General features: G+C 31.8%; 1 protein-coding gene across 1 annotated transcript in view; it reads left to right on the top strand.

The window, feature by feature from the left end:
- LOC144845437 (protein O-linked-mannose beta-1,2-N-acetylglucosaminyltransferase 1-like) overlaps positions 1–15,237 on the top strand; it is a 73,354-nt gene that overhangs the window by 20,922 nt on the left and 37,195 nt on the right. The window lies entirely within an intron of this gene.

The following is a 15,237-nucleotide window of genomic DNA, read 5'->3' on the forward strand; positions in this document are numbered from 1 at the left end:
GCAGGGGGGTTCAGTTCTCAGCTTATTACTAAATTACCGTTGCCCAGGTAATGTGCATGGTATGCATGTATTAGCGCTTGAAATAATGATTGGATACCTCCGCAAAGGACTGTTCCATTTTCGAAACTAGTCTTCCCTGCACACGAGGCATGACGAAAAATGTCGCTTCTCATAGAATATTTGCTTCAAGATGTCAATTTTACGGATTGATTAAATTATTTAATAAGTGGAGTATTATTAATCAAGCTAATCTGATTTCAATCATTTAAATTGCAAACATTTAGGTTCAGTAAGTTCCTTTTGATTAACTGAAAGAAAAAATACCATCATTAATTTGAATTTTTACATTGGGATACCTACAGTACTATAATATTAATGTCATTTCAAAATTTAATTTGCTTTGAACAGTATCTCTTTTCTAGTGAATGTATTTCAACATAGAATATATTGAATTAGCAACATAGATTATGAAATAAAATATTCCTATCTCATAACACATGCTGTATCATCTGACTTGTTTAAATTTTAAATACAAAACAATAATTGTATCATGAAACAATTTTAAATTTTATTCAACAATAAAAAAAATATTTCAAGAAAACATCTATATTTATTAAGAAACAATGTCACACAATAACAATACATTAAGACCACATATTCTTGTAAAAGCACAGTAAAGTTTTTATCAAATTAAATATATTGTTAATCGCAATGTAATTAATATTTTCTTGGTAATCTAGCATTTATACGCTTAACACGCTACGTTGCGTATCGTTCTCACGCAGATAGGCTCAACACAGGCGTATAGTAGTGCGTACTGCGTAAGGCATATCTGATTGGTCGATTGCAGCCGCCATCTTGTTGGTTCCCTCTCTATGGAGAATCACTTTTTGAACTGCGATAACATTGTAGTTTGACATTCAGCTACAGTATATATATCATTGGCGAACACAATCTACTTTGTGTCCAAAATTTGATCGCCATCTTTTTGGTGCCATTCTGACATTTGACATTTATTTCAATTTATAAAAGTACAAGTATTGAATAATACTGTTGTAGGTGCAGTGCTATAGCCATGCGATTGCTGTAACAAGAGGGAACAATGTCCTAGATGTGTTTATACAACAATCATTGTCGAAGAACTTACTGAAGATGAACAGATTTTAGTTATGAATAGCTAATGGATTTTGACTCTGCCTACTCGGTCTATATTCTGATTATATAAAAGAAAATCAGCACGAGATTAAAATGCATCACTTACTGTCACACGATCAATGATTTATTGTCTAATTAGTTGCGAAAGATGAATAGGTTACTAGATTTTGAATCTTGTAATGTTTATTCTTCTATTTATCACCAGCCATTGTTCTGGTTAAAATCAAATCTGAAGTTTTGTTTTGGCGGACAATAAAATGCATCGAGTACTGTTGCACGATTAATAGCTTGTACGTAAGGTAACACTTAAATATGGATTGTAGAAACGTGTGGATATACAGTGCAAATCATAATGTATAGCTCAACTGGTTAACATTGTCAATTTTATCAAATTATACAGTGTTATGAATGTTTGCAGTTATTACATTTTGCATATTCACTTATAAATTGTTGATGTTTTCGTCATTGTTCTTTCAAATCAATTTTTATACTTACACTCAGTAGCTCATATTGATCTTGTGAAGCTGAGCAACAATTAAAAGTATTTACCAACGATAGTTAGATTTCATTGTCACACAAATTTATCTGATATTTCATTTCATGTGCTAAAACAAACACCATTTGGTATTGGAATAAGCTTATCAATTGAATTGGCTTTTCACGTATCCGTAAAAATTATGAGACACTACTTAGTCAAGTTGAATTTAAACATCTTGTATAACTTCTATTGTACATAGTTTTTTTGCTTTTATTTTTCTTGTATTTTTTTTCAAATCTGGACCTCTTGGGAGACCAGTACTTGTGTATTGAAAGAGCTATTCCAGAATAAAGAAAGATTTGTATTGTATTGTATTGTAGTTAACAACACATTCTTACAGTAGATCTGGAAAAATGTCCTGAACAGAACTTCTTCTTGTTTATTTTAATTGAGCCTTGATTGCGCTTTAAATTAATGACTCTCCAGCTAAAGTGACCCAAAAAAAGTCCAATCCGAATGACTACAATTCACACATGTTTTATCGACCACTGCTTGTCCATTACTGCAGAACTTGCTATAAAAACATGATAAAACGAACTGTGTGAATAATTCAAGTGCGAAAAGCACCCATGGCCTTAGTTAGATAAAATTTGAAACCGTGGTTTATTAAAGTAAGTACCATTTCCAGTATGAACAATTTCTTATTTTTTGTACAACTTTGTATATTACATTTTTTTTAATTATCTCAGTTCATTTTATGTACAGTAGTATGAAAATTAATGTTTTAATTCTTTTATTATTTTGCTATTATAATTTAGTTACTTAAGTTCAGCAATGCTTATATTCTGAAACCTATAATAACCATGGAGAAATAATCTCCATGAATAACAGAGGAAACATGTTTGTTTGTGTGTACAGAGTAGTACTTCTCATATTTCTGCAAATGTAATGTTGCGAATAATTGACATAAACTTAACTTCAAGGGAGTTACCATTCTAAGCATCATTCGCACTCTTTATTCACACCTTTCTATTAATTCTCATTGATTATTTCATCCGCTAATTTGTGTTTTCCTTTTCGTGATCTACTTCATTTCCTGATGGACCCTTTCTAATAATTTGACTTGATCATTCACCAGTGTATGCATTATCAAATTTCTGTATTTATTTCTAACTAAAGGGCAGGTATGCTGATTGCATTTACTAAATTCAAGTTCATAGCTTGTCTGTACTATCTTTGCTTTATTCAATATGAACTTTTCAAATATTGGTTTTTAATTTTACCTAAATATAGAACTCTGAGGTATTTAACCTAGAAATATACAGTAGGTAGGTATTAATTACAAACTTTTATTTTATCATTGATCATTTTTTTCCTGCTTAAAACGGCTTGAAGAAAGTTTATTTGTTGTTTTTGTTGATTATAACCTCAGTACTTTCACCTAAATGATGTTTTTGTCCATAATACATTTTAAACATAATTTGTATTCTACCTAACCTACAGTAGCTAATTTTAAAAAAAATAATATTTCTAAATTATCACTTTCATTTTGAATTTACAATGGTAAGATGGTTGGTTTTATCTAGTTTTAATAAATATTATTGTCTTCATGTTTTTACAGTAGTCAGTGGAATTTTTTTCTTTAAATTCCAACCCGTTCAATCATAGAAAGAACAATAAAGACAATAGACAATAACAGATTGCACACAATAGAAATAGTTTGTGAATATGATACTATGTATGTATGTATGTGAAATCACTTGCAATTTGAAATTATAATAGAACCAACTTATGCCATAACTTGTTTATGTAGTTTTATATTAAAATACAAGGAACATCATTATTTGTATATGTACTTTTTTATCCACCTCAGAAACCATTTCTATGCATAACCCAGTACAGGGGAGAAGTGCAGGATATTTTTTAGGACCAATTTCAAAACTTTCTGGGGCAGATACTTAACTCTATAATACTTTCTTTTCACCTAGAAATTGTGACAATACAATATTACAGTAAAAGCAAACAGACATTTTTATATTATTGTTGCCCTTTATACAAAAAATAGTATTGTGGTAGTTACCATTTTCTGTGCGAAAGCTTTTTTAGGAATATAGGAATCTACAAGTTCAGATGCAGGATACTACAAGCTAGGTGTACGGAACCCTTTCACTCATAAAGCTGCAGTATATATTATAGCTCTGTTTTTGTGCTTAGTTTAAACCAATCAACCTTTGAAATATTAATTTACAACATTTTTAGGAGAAAAACAGACCTCCTTTGACACCAAGCATCCACATGCCTATCTGAAGACCAACATGTAGATGGACCATTTTGCATGGAAATTACATATACCCATTGTGAATAAGTGTAGATAATTAATGTAACCTGCTTCAATATTGATGGTACAGATGACAATGTCAGATGTGATTTCTGTCAAATGTTAAACAAATTGACACAATCATTATTAATAAAAACCATTGTCCCTTTCACCTACAGTAACATATATATCACTTCCAAATGTAAATATTTATCTGTCTGTCTGTTCAACACTTTTTACCAAATTCTAATTTCTAAATTTGAAGGTTATGTATGCAGTATTTTAGCTGTTCAATTTTACAAATGACTCAGTATTCATTATATTGAGTGAAAATTCAAAACAATAAATGACACATAATACACATGTTAATCAATATGCTAAAAATACATTTTTAATGTGTGAATTTGTTTAGATACTCAAATTTCCCAAAAGCTTGACATTAATTTTTTCAGATAGATTGAAATTTGTCTGTTTACTTTTTTAGCTCAATTGATATCCTGTCACATGTGACATTACCCACATTATTGATGTTTCTTTTCTGTATTTTGCTATTGAATTTGTACATTATTATATAATGATCATAAATTGAATAAACATTATAAAAAAGAAATAGTTGATTGATGAGATACTATAAGCTTAATCTTTATTGATCCCTCAAGTAATTGACTTAGGCTTTGATTTCATGACTGATTTATCGATTCTTTAATTTATATTAATTGGCTAGACAAACTTAACTTGTGATATAGCTGAAATTATTGTTATTTAAGATGTTAAGCTGTTATGAGGACAAGCATCAATCTCGTGTTGAAAACTAATTCCATTAAAATTAAATTCATCAACTGTCAAATGTTTCGTTCCTCCCAGTATTTAAAGCCGATTTTCCAATCCAATGTTCGCATAGAAAAGAATTGTGCTATCCTTTCCACTGCAAGAGATAATACAGTAGCTGCGAATTTCTTGTTCATCGCGTTTCTGATCTTTTTGCCTAGCATGAGTGATCATGAATGCATCTGATTGGTTGCCCAATTTTTCCCTTCACAAAAAGTAGAAACAAAATTCTCTTGGACTAATTTGCCTAGTGGAAAATCGACTTAACAACAATTTTGACGGTGATTCTCTTTACAAAACATATCTTTCTGTAATGTTAGAGTGTAGGACCAGCTTGATGATTACTTGATGAAATCTGGTCATCATTCCAAAATCAAAATTTTAAGAGGTGCTGACGAGAACCATAAATATACTGTTTGTCCCGTGGCCTGTTTTATCTACAGTACTCTGCTGACTGTCAGTTAAAGTTCGTAACTTCTTCGCTTGGATCTTAAAACAAGATGAACATTTTAAATCATTCATGTAATAGTTACAACATAATTAACTTTATAGTCATGCAAACTCACAACATTCAGAACGAATATTTTATTCTTCAATGCATTTAAAATTACAAAAAAGGAACAATTTATCGACTGACAATACTAATTAGTTTAGACAATGTAATGTGCAAAGTTTTTCAAATACAAATAAGCAAAGACGATTGACAATTGTAGCATATCCTCACGTCCCCATTATTAAATGTGTCAGTAGAGAGAAAAAAATAATTTAAACGTCAAAATTTAAGACATTACTGCGCTTATAAGAGAAACTTGTATGCTTAATGACTCTCTAGGAAGAAATTTGTCTGCAAAAGATTTGAAACAATTTGATAGGTAGCATTTGTTTTTAAATATTGTATCGTGAAAAGACTTCGCTAGAGTAGATGGATTGTCATCAATGTGTGAAACATGTTGGCAGTTATGTCTCATATTTAAGGTGTTCTGTCCGTGTGGATGATAAATTGTCTATTTAGCTGTACCTTTGGGAATCTTTCCCTTGTCGTATACTGTATACTACTATGTTAATTATTTCTAACATTTTTATGTTTACAGCCATAAAGAACAAGATAGTCATACTTTTGAATTATTTGGTGTTGTGATGGTGTTCTTATTCATGGTTAAAACATTGAAGTTAATATTATTTGACATAAATAAAAATCTCCATTGTACAGAATTGCGATGTTTTTGCAGCGCTTTTCTACAGTATGACTGTAAAACATGTCTACCGAGTATGTATGATAAGGGAGATGTGTGTATACACTTATCTTTTTCAAATTTGCCTTTAGACATATTTACCACACTGTACAATTTCACTGATTTTTATATCATAAAAAAAGACACAAATATACTGAAGTAAAAATAATAATAATATGCCTTTATTGAGCATACTTTACTTTTGACACGTGAGATTTTGTATGACAGAAACAACTGCAAAATGTTCCTTTAGGGTATTGAAAAAAACTGCTCTTTCTCATCCAGGCATTCAAATTTATCATTTCTATGGAGTTAATAAAAAATAATAAATTAAATGTGATCTATGCTATCATCTTAAAATATTATAAAATGATACAATATAGAAAGTTTGTATTATTTTGATCTCTAAAAATATAAAGGGTTTTGTATGATTCTAAGTTAGTAACAGTATATTTTTGGATTAATATTGTAATACATATTGTTTAGTATAAATAAATTATGATACAGTTATTTTTTTAACTGGACTATTGAAGTTTCTTGGTGGAAAAAATCTCCAGAATACCCCTAATAATTTTGAAATATGTTTGTTTAGGACTGTAGAAAAGGCAAGGGTTCCACCACAACGACTTGGCCACTAGACATTTTCATAGGTAGAATATATGTAGTATCATTACAATGATTTTCTGTGTTTCATTCAAAGCCATTTTACGTTTCAACCACAATATTCATTCAATATAGTAAATTCATTGTTTGTTTAAATGAGGGGGTGTCTAAAATAAAATAAAACCATTGTCTTTGGAATTTTCATTCATAATAATTGGGTTGTGCACCCACACATTTACAGTAACACATGTTATACAGTACAATCATAAGCTAAAGTAAACCATCTGGAACTTGCCCACATACCTCAAGCCTCTTCAATATTTATTTTTTTACAATTTTTCATTGTCCATCTGTTCAATGTTTTCCTACTTGACTTTTATTTTATTTGTATAAAAAACAAGCACTGTCAAATGATATTCAGCTGTATGAAGTCAATTTATAATTTGTTTCTAAATTGTACGGTATTACATTTACATTTCTACATTACTATTATTAATATTATTATTAAATTGTATGATAGGTAATACCTTAAAGTGAACTAGAGGCAACACCTGAAAATCTGACATAGAACCAAAACAAGAAATTGTTCCCATAGGCCTTTTTCACAAACACCTGTGTCTCTAGTGATTGATGTAAAGAGCAATATGTATAGACAAGCTTCAACTGTAATTTCAATATACTGTAGGTCTTTGATGCATGTAATACTTGTAACTTACTGAGACTATGGCACTAATAACTTGATGTCTTCAACATTATGTAAAAAGTATCAAATCCATAAATAATTTGACTCTTGACACATCATTTTTGGGTGCTAAATCTAATTTTTATGTGCATGTTGCACATTTGAAATGCATTTGTAATCACTGACATCATGGTACGCTACTGTAGGTTTACAGTATGTCACTATCTTGCAACCTGACTTCAACTTCAGGCTTACGTACAACAAGGCTTAATTCTACCCATTTGGAACAATCTCCGCTCATTGCATGCACATCGCTCAGTGCTTTGCATCTCAGCTCATTATTCTACCAATGCCATTTTGACATGATGTTTATCCAGGTAAGCTAGCACTTATAGACTACCAACACCACTTTTGGTTTGTGTAGTCTATTTCGTGCCTAGCTTACCTGGATAAACCGACATTGGCCAGAGTAGCACCGGACTAGGCAACTAGTCGGAGGTGGGCAAGCAAGCCAACTGAATGAACGAGTCTCTACCACTGGGGCGAGGTTCGAATACTGTACCAAGACGGGTCAGGCTGTGTACACTCGACTGTAATGTAACATCATATTAAGCAGTTGGCTAAACTGGTGGTCACTGTGTTGTGTGCTGAACCGTGAAAGACTGTTCCTTTGGTTCACCACGGTTCAAATTACATTGTTGCTCTCCCGAGTTTTCCACCTGCAAGGTGGACTATATGGAGATAGCACACAGTCTTTCACAATGAGAGCCGCACATTCTTCAAAAAGAGTAAGGTGGTCTCCCAGTTTACTGAAAACCAGTCGATGGACTTTAGTGGGTCATTCTTGATGTGCAACACCAAATATGTAACTAACCCTACATACAGAGAGTAGAATACAGCATGTATGAGTACCTCTGTGCAAAATATAATCTACTCGAGTGCATTCACGGGCAGTGGATGTTTCAACATTCCTACACTGCATTGCAAGACAAAGCAATTGCCCGAGTTAAGTCATGATCAGCATCACATCTGATTCTTGGTACTGTATATAAATTTGTCCAGATATTATAGGCAAATTTGGTGATGAGCATCAGCATCTCATATGTTCCATGTGTTCCTGTATCATAGATCCTAACCTAACCCTTAAACCTAAACTATATCTACAATAACATTTCATGGCACTTCTGTGCGACACTTTATTCAAGGATGCTTTTTTAAGAGAGCAACGTTTTTTACAAATTGCTGTTGCAATTTCCATTTTAAGTAAGGTTAACTCTTTAAACATATTGTTGTAGATAAAAGTAAAATAAATGCCTTTTAAAATAATATGCATTTCTGACCGTAGTTAGCTAACACTTACCTAGACCTATCTAATGATCTGCATAATTACCATTTTTACCAAATAGGCATAAGTAATTTCACTGAATTGCAATTTGTTTTTATAAATTCTACTTTCACATATTTAAGAGCATTGCTATTAAGCAAAACCTACGGGGAATGAATATTAAAAAATAATAAAAAATCAATTGTAATAGACCTACATTTCTTTGAAGTAATAAGTGAATCTCTTTTGAAAGGAGAAAGGAGAGCATCTCCAATTTTTGTTTTCAATCAGCACATCCAGTTCAGTCATTTGCAATTAATATCACTCATGTACTCTATGCATTACTTCTAAAACTAACATTTGCTAAAGCCGATATTATTAGACTAAAAGAAATGCAATTTCGTAGTATAATCAGTAAATATGAAAGGTCAAAGTATAAACCGTAAAACTGCAATAAAGACATTATACCAATTTCTTGTGTTGCCTTTTTCAATGTTCATTGTTTATGAAATAAATATATAGCCGAGAAAAAGAAAGTCCATTCACTATTTCATTTCAATGCACAACATCATTCCTGCAATTTCAACTTTTTTTACAAAAATGTTGTGTCTTTTAAAGAAAAAGAAACAAGGACTTGTTTATAAATAAATGATATATCATACTGGTTCATTGTTGACCAATGAAGACGAATGAACAGCGTTTGGTGACACAAAGTTGTATGTGGCATCTAGTCCATAGCATTTCAAGACAGTTTTTACTGTGTATATATATGATATTATTTCAAGTATATTTTTGCCTTTTCTTTGGATGGTTTAATAAGTTTCCCTCTTTTTGCCTTTAAACTTGATATGCATCACAATAAATTACTTTATGACAGTAAATGAAATGTAAAACTGAAATATGAGCAGATTTCTTACCTGATTTGAAAATGAGTATCAAATGTTATTTAATCGGTAATTATGGTCATTTCACGGTCAAGATGGACCATTCACCTGAAATTCTACACAATTCTGTTACTGCTCAGTCATTTAATAATAAAAGAGCTTTGGATTTATGAGGAGCGAGGACACAATACCTCCACAAGCACACAAACTAACATGATGTAGGTTGAGGACACACGTCCCAATACCTCCACATGCACACAAACTAACATGATGTAGGTTGAGGACACACGTCCCAATACCTCCACATGCACACAAACTAACATGATGTAGGTTGAGGACACACGTCCCAATACCTCCACATGCACACAAACTAACATGATGTAGGTTGAGGACACACGTCCCAATACCTCCACATGCACACAAACTAACATGATGTAGGTTGAGGAAACACGTCCCAATACCTCCACATGCACACAAACTAACATGATGTAGGTTGAGGACACACGTCCCAATACCTCCACATGCACACAAACTAACATGATGTAGGTTGAGGACACACGTCCCAATACCTCCACATGCACACAAACCAACATGATGTAGGTTGAGGACACACGTCCCAATACCTCCACATGCACACAAACTAACATGATGTAGGTTGAGGACACACGTCCCAATACCTCCACATGCACACAAACTAACATGATGTAGGTTGAGGACACACGTCCCAATACCTCCACATGCACACAAACTAACATGATGTAGGTTGAGGACACACGTCCCAATACCTCCACATGCACACAAACTAACATGATGTAGGTTGAGGACACACGTCCCAATACCTCCACATGCACACAAACTAACATGATGTAGATTGAGGACACGCGTCCCAATACCTCCACATGCACACAAACTAACATGATGTAGGTTGAGGACACACGTCCCAATACCTCCACATGCACACAAACTAACATGATGTAGGTTGAGGACACACGTCCCAATACCTCCACATGCACACAAACCAACATGATGTAGGTTGAGGACACACGTCCCAATACCTCCACATGCACACAAACTAACATGATGTAGGTTGAGGACACGCGTCCCAATACCTCCACATGCACACAAACTAACATGATGTAGGTTGAGGACACACGTCCCAATACCTCCACATGCACACAAACTAACATGATGTAGGTTGAGGACACACGTCCCAATACCTCCACATGCACACAAACTAACATGATGTAGGTTGAGGACACACGTCCCAATACCTCCACATGCACACAAACTAACATGATGTAGATTGAGGACACGCGTCCCAATACCTCCACATGCACACAAACTAACATGATGTAGGTTGAGGACACACGTCCCAATACCTCCACATGCACACAAACTAACATGATGTAGATTGGTTGTTGGTCATAGCAAATTGAAAGCTCCCTATTTATTCTATTTTATACAAGTTTTTATATGGCGCCCTATAAAGAACAGAGCGCCTAACAATACATTGCCGCATACTAATCTACGTCCGGTAAATTAAGTATTGTTTTTATGATGTAAATTAGTATAAATTTCATGTTAATAACAGGATACATGTTAAATTTCATTAACATTTATTTGTTTTACCAGAAAAAAGTTAAATATAAAAATATTATTAAACTATCCTTCGTGAAAACGCATAAACAACAACATGCCCGGTAGCGCCCGGTGGATGAAGCGAACTGTTTATTTGACAGTTTTTACTAAATAAATTGCATGAAACGAACAATTAAATATCCAAACAGTGATATTGTGATATATATTCTTTGGTATTACTTTAGAAGTGATTACAATTTTAAATTTACATTGTGATTGTTTCCAACAATGGCTTGCGACAATAATCTGAAAATAAATGCTTAATGTCAATGTTTCTGAACAATTTAACGTACTGTAGTATAAATGCCATCTGATGTAATAAGCTGTGTGTCGGCAAAACTATTGAAATTGTGTGTCGATAGAAAAGCGTGCATAAGGTGAAACAAAGACCTGTAATTTTCAAATGTTTTACAGCTTTCGCATTTTATTATATATCCATTATTGTACATACAATGCCATTTATGAATATTGGAAATCATCTTTTGTACACAATATCAAGATGGAGCCATACTAAAATGACATTTAAATTTCTTCTCTACATTTTTATGTGAGTAAATACGAATCATGGATGTTTTAATGTACTGTACAAGCAGTTTAAAAAAGTTTATTCCATCCATTAGTTTTCATCAAGAATAAAGCCAGTTTATAACATTCTGTACTTTAGAAATGATCTTGTACAGTAGCACACAAAACCGACAACCTAATGTAATAGAGGATCGACATCTCTATAAGAACTGCAGTTTTCGTAACCAATTTTAAGATAACATAACATTTTTTAATTTCAGCCTAATTTTTGGTAAAGATAAAACTGATTCTTGGTTTCATTGTGGATTAATATCACTACAAAGAGTTAGTCAGATATTCATGCCATTTATATTATGAGGCATTATTATTGATAAAATTGATAACAAAAAATATTTAAAACAAGTTTTTTTTGGTAGTTTTCTAAATACTGGAAATTCTGTTAAAATTTTCCTTTTACAAAAAAAGTACTACAGCAAAAAGTATGTATAATTAGTATCTAAAAAAAGCTAGACTAGAACAATCATGTCATGGTCAATACGTGACTAGTTGATGTTTCTCACAATCACTAATGGTTTTGAATGTCTTTCCCCGAGTTAAAAGATCATTTTCCTATTGGGTTACCCAGTAGGAAGTGCAATGGATAGGATAGATAATGTATATTACAACAACCATTTGTATGTTAACGGCTTCTTTTCTGATCTGGTTTGCTAGTATGGGGTGCTTGCAACAGGTGCCTAAATAACCTTCATATCTTAATAGTTAACTAGAGTTAACTACCTATCTGTGGAATGATAATTCTTAAATTTAACCTGATTTGTTTTTAATTGAGGAATTACTTTTTATATCAAATAGATTTTATCATATTATAAGGGATTATTTTCAAGGAATATTAAATGATAAAATATGCATAATGGTCTAATTGCTTGTTTTTGAATTTGTTACTTTTTGTGTTAAAATATAAAGATTATATCATTTAAAGTTGTCTGAAACTTGTACAATGTTGCATTTCATTTAATTTTCTTTTTATTACCATTTTATATTCTGAAAACTTGCATTTTGTTTTGGTAAGAGAGATTTAAAAATCTTAATACATATTATTTAAACATTTTTCTTTCATGAATAATAATAATGTTTGAATTTATAGTAGTATCACAGTCTAACTTTTAAAACAATACAATTTAAACCTAAGAAGAAATAAAGTAGTAATGATATACATTTTTTAAAATTATCTATTTGCTTTTAAAATTTTCTATGTCACAATTTTATAAATTAGTATTTTTTAATTTAAAAAAAAATTATTTGTACCATACATACAACAAATTAAATTCACAACATTAATACAGAAAATGTTTTTTTTTTTCGTAAGTAATGTTTTCATGCATGTGGTCACACATAGTCATCAATTCCACTTAATGGTAGGTTCACTGTGTTATGCTAGTTGTCCTACATTTAATAAAAGAACCATTGATGAACAAGATTTACTTTTTAGCATATGCATTATAGCCAATCACCTTCCAAAATATAGTCTTGTTCTCACTCTCAGAATTAATATTTTGGAATGCTTTGACAGCTAGCCAAATGAACCCCACTTGGAAAGATACAGTAGGCATCAATAGCCTAATGTAAAAATCACCATCGTCTACTCTCTGACATTGAACACTGTTCGGTTCAATCATGTTTAGGTTTCTGGAAATGTTACTGGAAATGTTACTGGAAAATCTAGGCCGGTCATTGGAAAACCCAGCTTTCTGGAAAGTGCAGTTTTCAGAATGCATTTTAATAGAATTTTAGGGAGATTTTTCACAGTATTCAAATACTGAGCATAGGTGAAATTGAATATGCATATCATGTTTTCATTAATAATTACCAGTAAGTATGTCAAACATAAGCATAAGCAATGTCTTTAAGTGACAACTGTCTCAAGATTTTAAAAGTAAGCAAATGATGAATTTTAAACCAGTTTTACTTGACACAAATCACATATTCGATATCATAAAAAAAAATTGATTGGGAAAAAGAAAAGTGGAACAATGATGCATGTTTTATTTATTACCTTGAACTCTTTTGGAATCAACACTGCTCTGTACTGATTCTGGGTATACAGTAACTAGTAGAAGAGATAGAGAAATGCTTTATTCGATCACTGGACAGACAGACAGAATTGTTTTTCATTCATTTAATTTTTAGTCGCGTGGACGCGACTCTATAGTTCACTATGTCGGTCGGTCGGTCTGTCTGTCTGTCTGTCGGTCCGGTATCACTATGCATTGTAGCACGCGACTTAATGGCTGTTGGCCTTGTTACAATACATCTAAGTCTTGAATGTTTGTATCCACTAGCAAATTTTGGTTTAGTTCTATGAAAGTTCCAAGAAAGCAAATTAGCGTTAATTTGCTAGACTATAATAGAAGTAACTCTTTTAAATCTACTAGCAAATTGCCGAGCCCTATAGATCCTGATATTGATCAAAATTATTATTTTTTAGATGTATCTAGAACACTGTACAGTCGCTTAAAATTAATATACATATAAATGTGTATTTGGTAGTTTACTTAAATGCAATAGAACAGAAACAAATTTGAGTTAAAATATATTGTTGAATAAATCCAAGATCTCCATTTCTTCTGAAGATGATGAATAGATGAATTTATGGTAATTAGGATTACGAGCAAAAGGCAGGAAAAAATTTAAATATGCAGAAGAAAAGTAAACCTTAACTAGATCCATAATTGTCCAATAATGGTTGTACAAAGAATTTGCGGTCATAATGCTGCATAAAGTATAGACTTGTTGTCGTTGTGTTATCTACAATTCATAAAGACTTCCACATTTATAATATTCCTAATACTTACTCTGTATATGTTTTCTGTATATTTTAGATTCATTTGCAACATAGATCAACTTGGATTTCTACTAATGGTTGTTTTAAAGCTAAAAGAAATGCTTAAAATCCCTTGCTTCTTAGCAATCACAGTATCAAATTTTCCTATTGATGCATGTCTTAATTATAGAATACTTCGTACACTTGGTTACTCAACTTGTGATGTCTCTATTAAAATGTTTATTACTTAGTTGTAATATAATTTGTCTACTAAACTTTACATGTTTTTATAATAAACTTTTCTTTAAACAAGAACATTAAGTAAACTGTCTTGTTAATTTTGATGAAATTAACCAAACATTACAGAGTAACTTAGTTCTTAAGTATCGTAAGGTCTTTATTACAACAGAGGAACTTTCTGGTATTTGATATTTTCAAGGCATGATTTCAGATAACTTAATCCTTTATAATTAGAAGGGTGATAATAATGCAAAATCGCAGATACTTTTCTGAATCAGATACTAGGGCAATTTTTGTAAGCAAGTAACTTGAGAGAACTCATACTATGATCCTAATGCATTTAGGAGAATTTAATCTACTCTTCCCTATCATGGTAATAATAATATGCCAATGTCAAGTAATATAAGGCCTGGGTTCAGGCCTAATCATACTGTGTCAGGTTTAAGTTAAAGCTTAAAAAAAAGTAAAACTTGTATTTCAATCATCATCAAAAACTATTATTATTATTTT

The sequence above is a fragment of the Antedon bifida genome, chromosome 6 (assembly GCF_963402885.1).
Source record: "Antedon bifida chromosome 6, ecAntBifi1.1, whole genome shotgun sequence".
Classification (NCBI taxonomy): Eukaryota; Metazoa; Echinodermata; class Crinoidea; order Comatulida; family Antedonidae; genus Antedon; species Antedon bifida.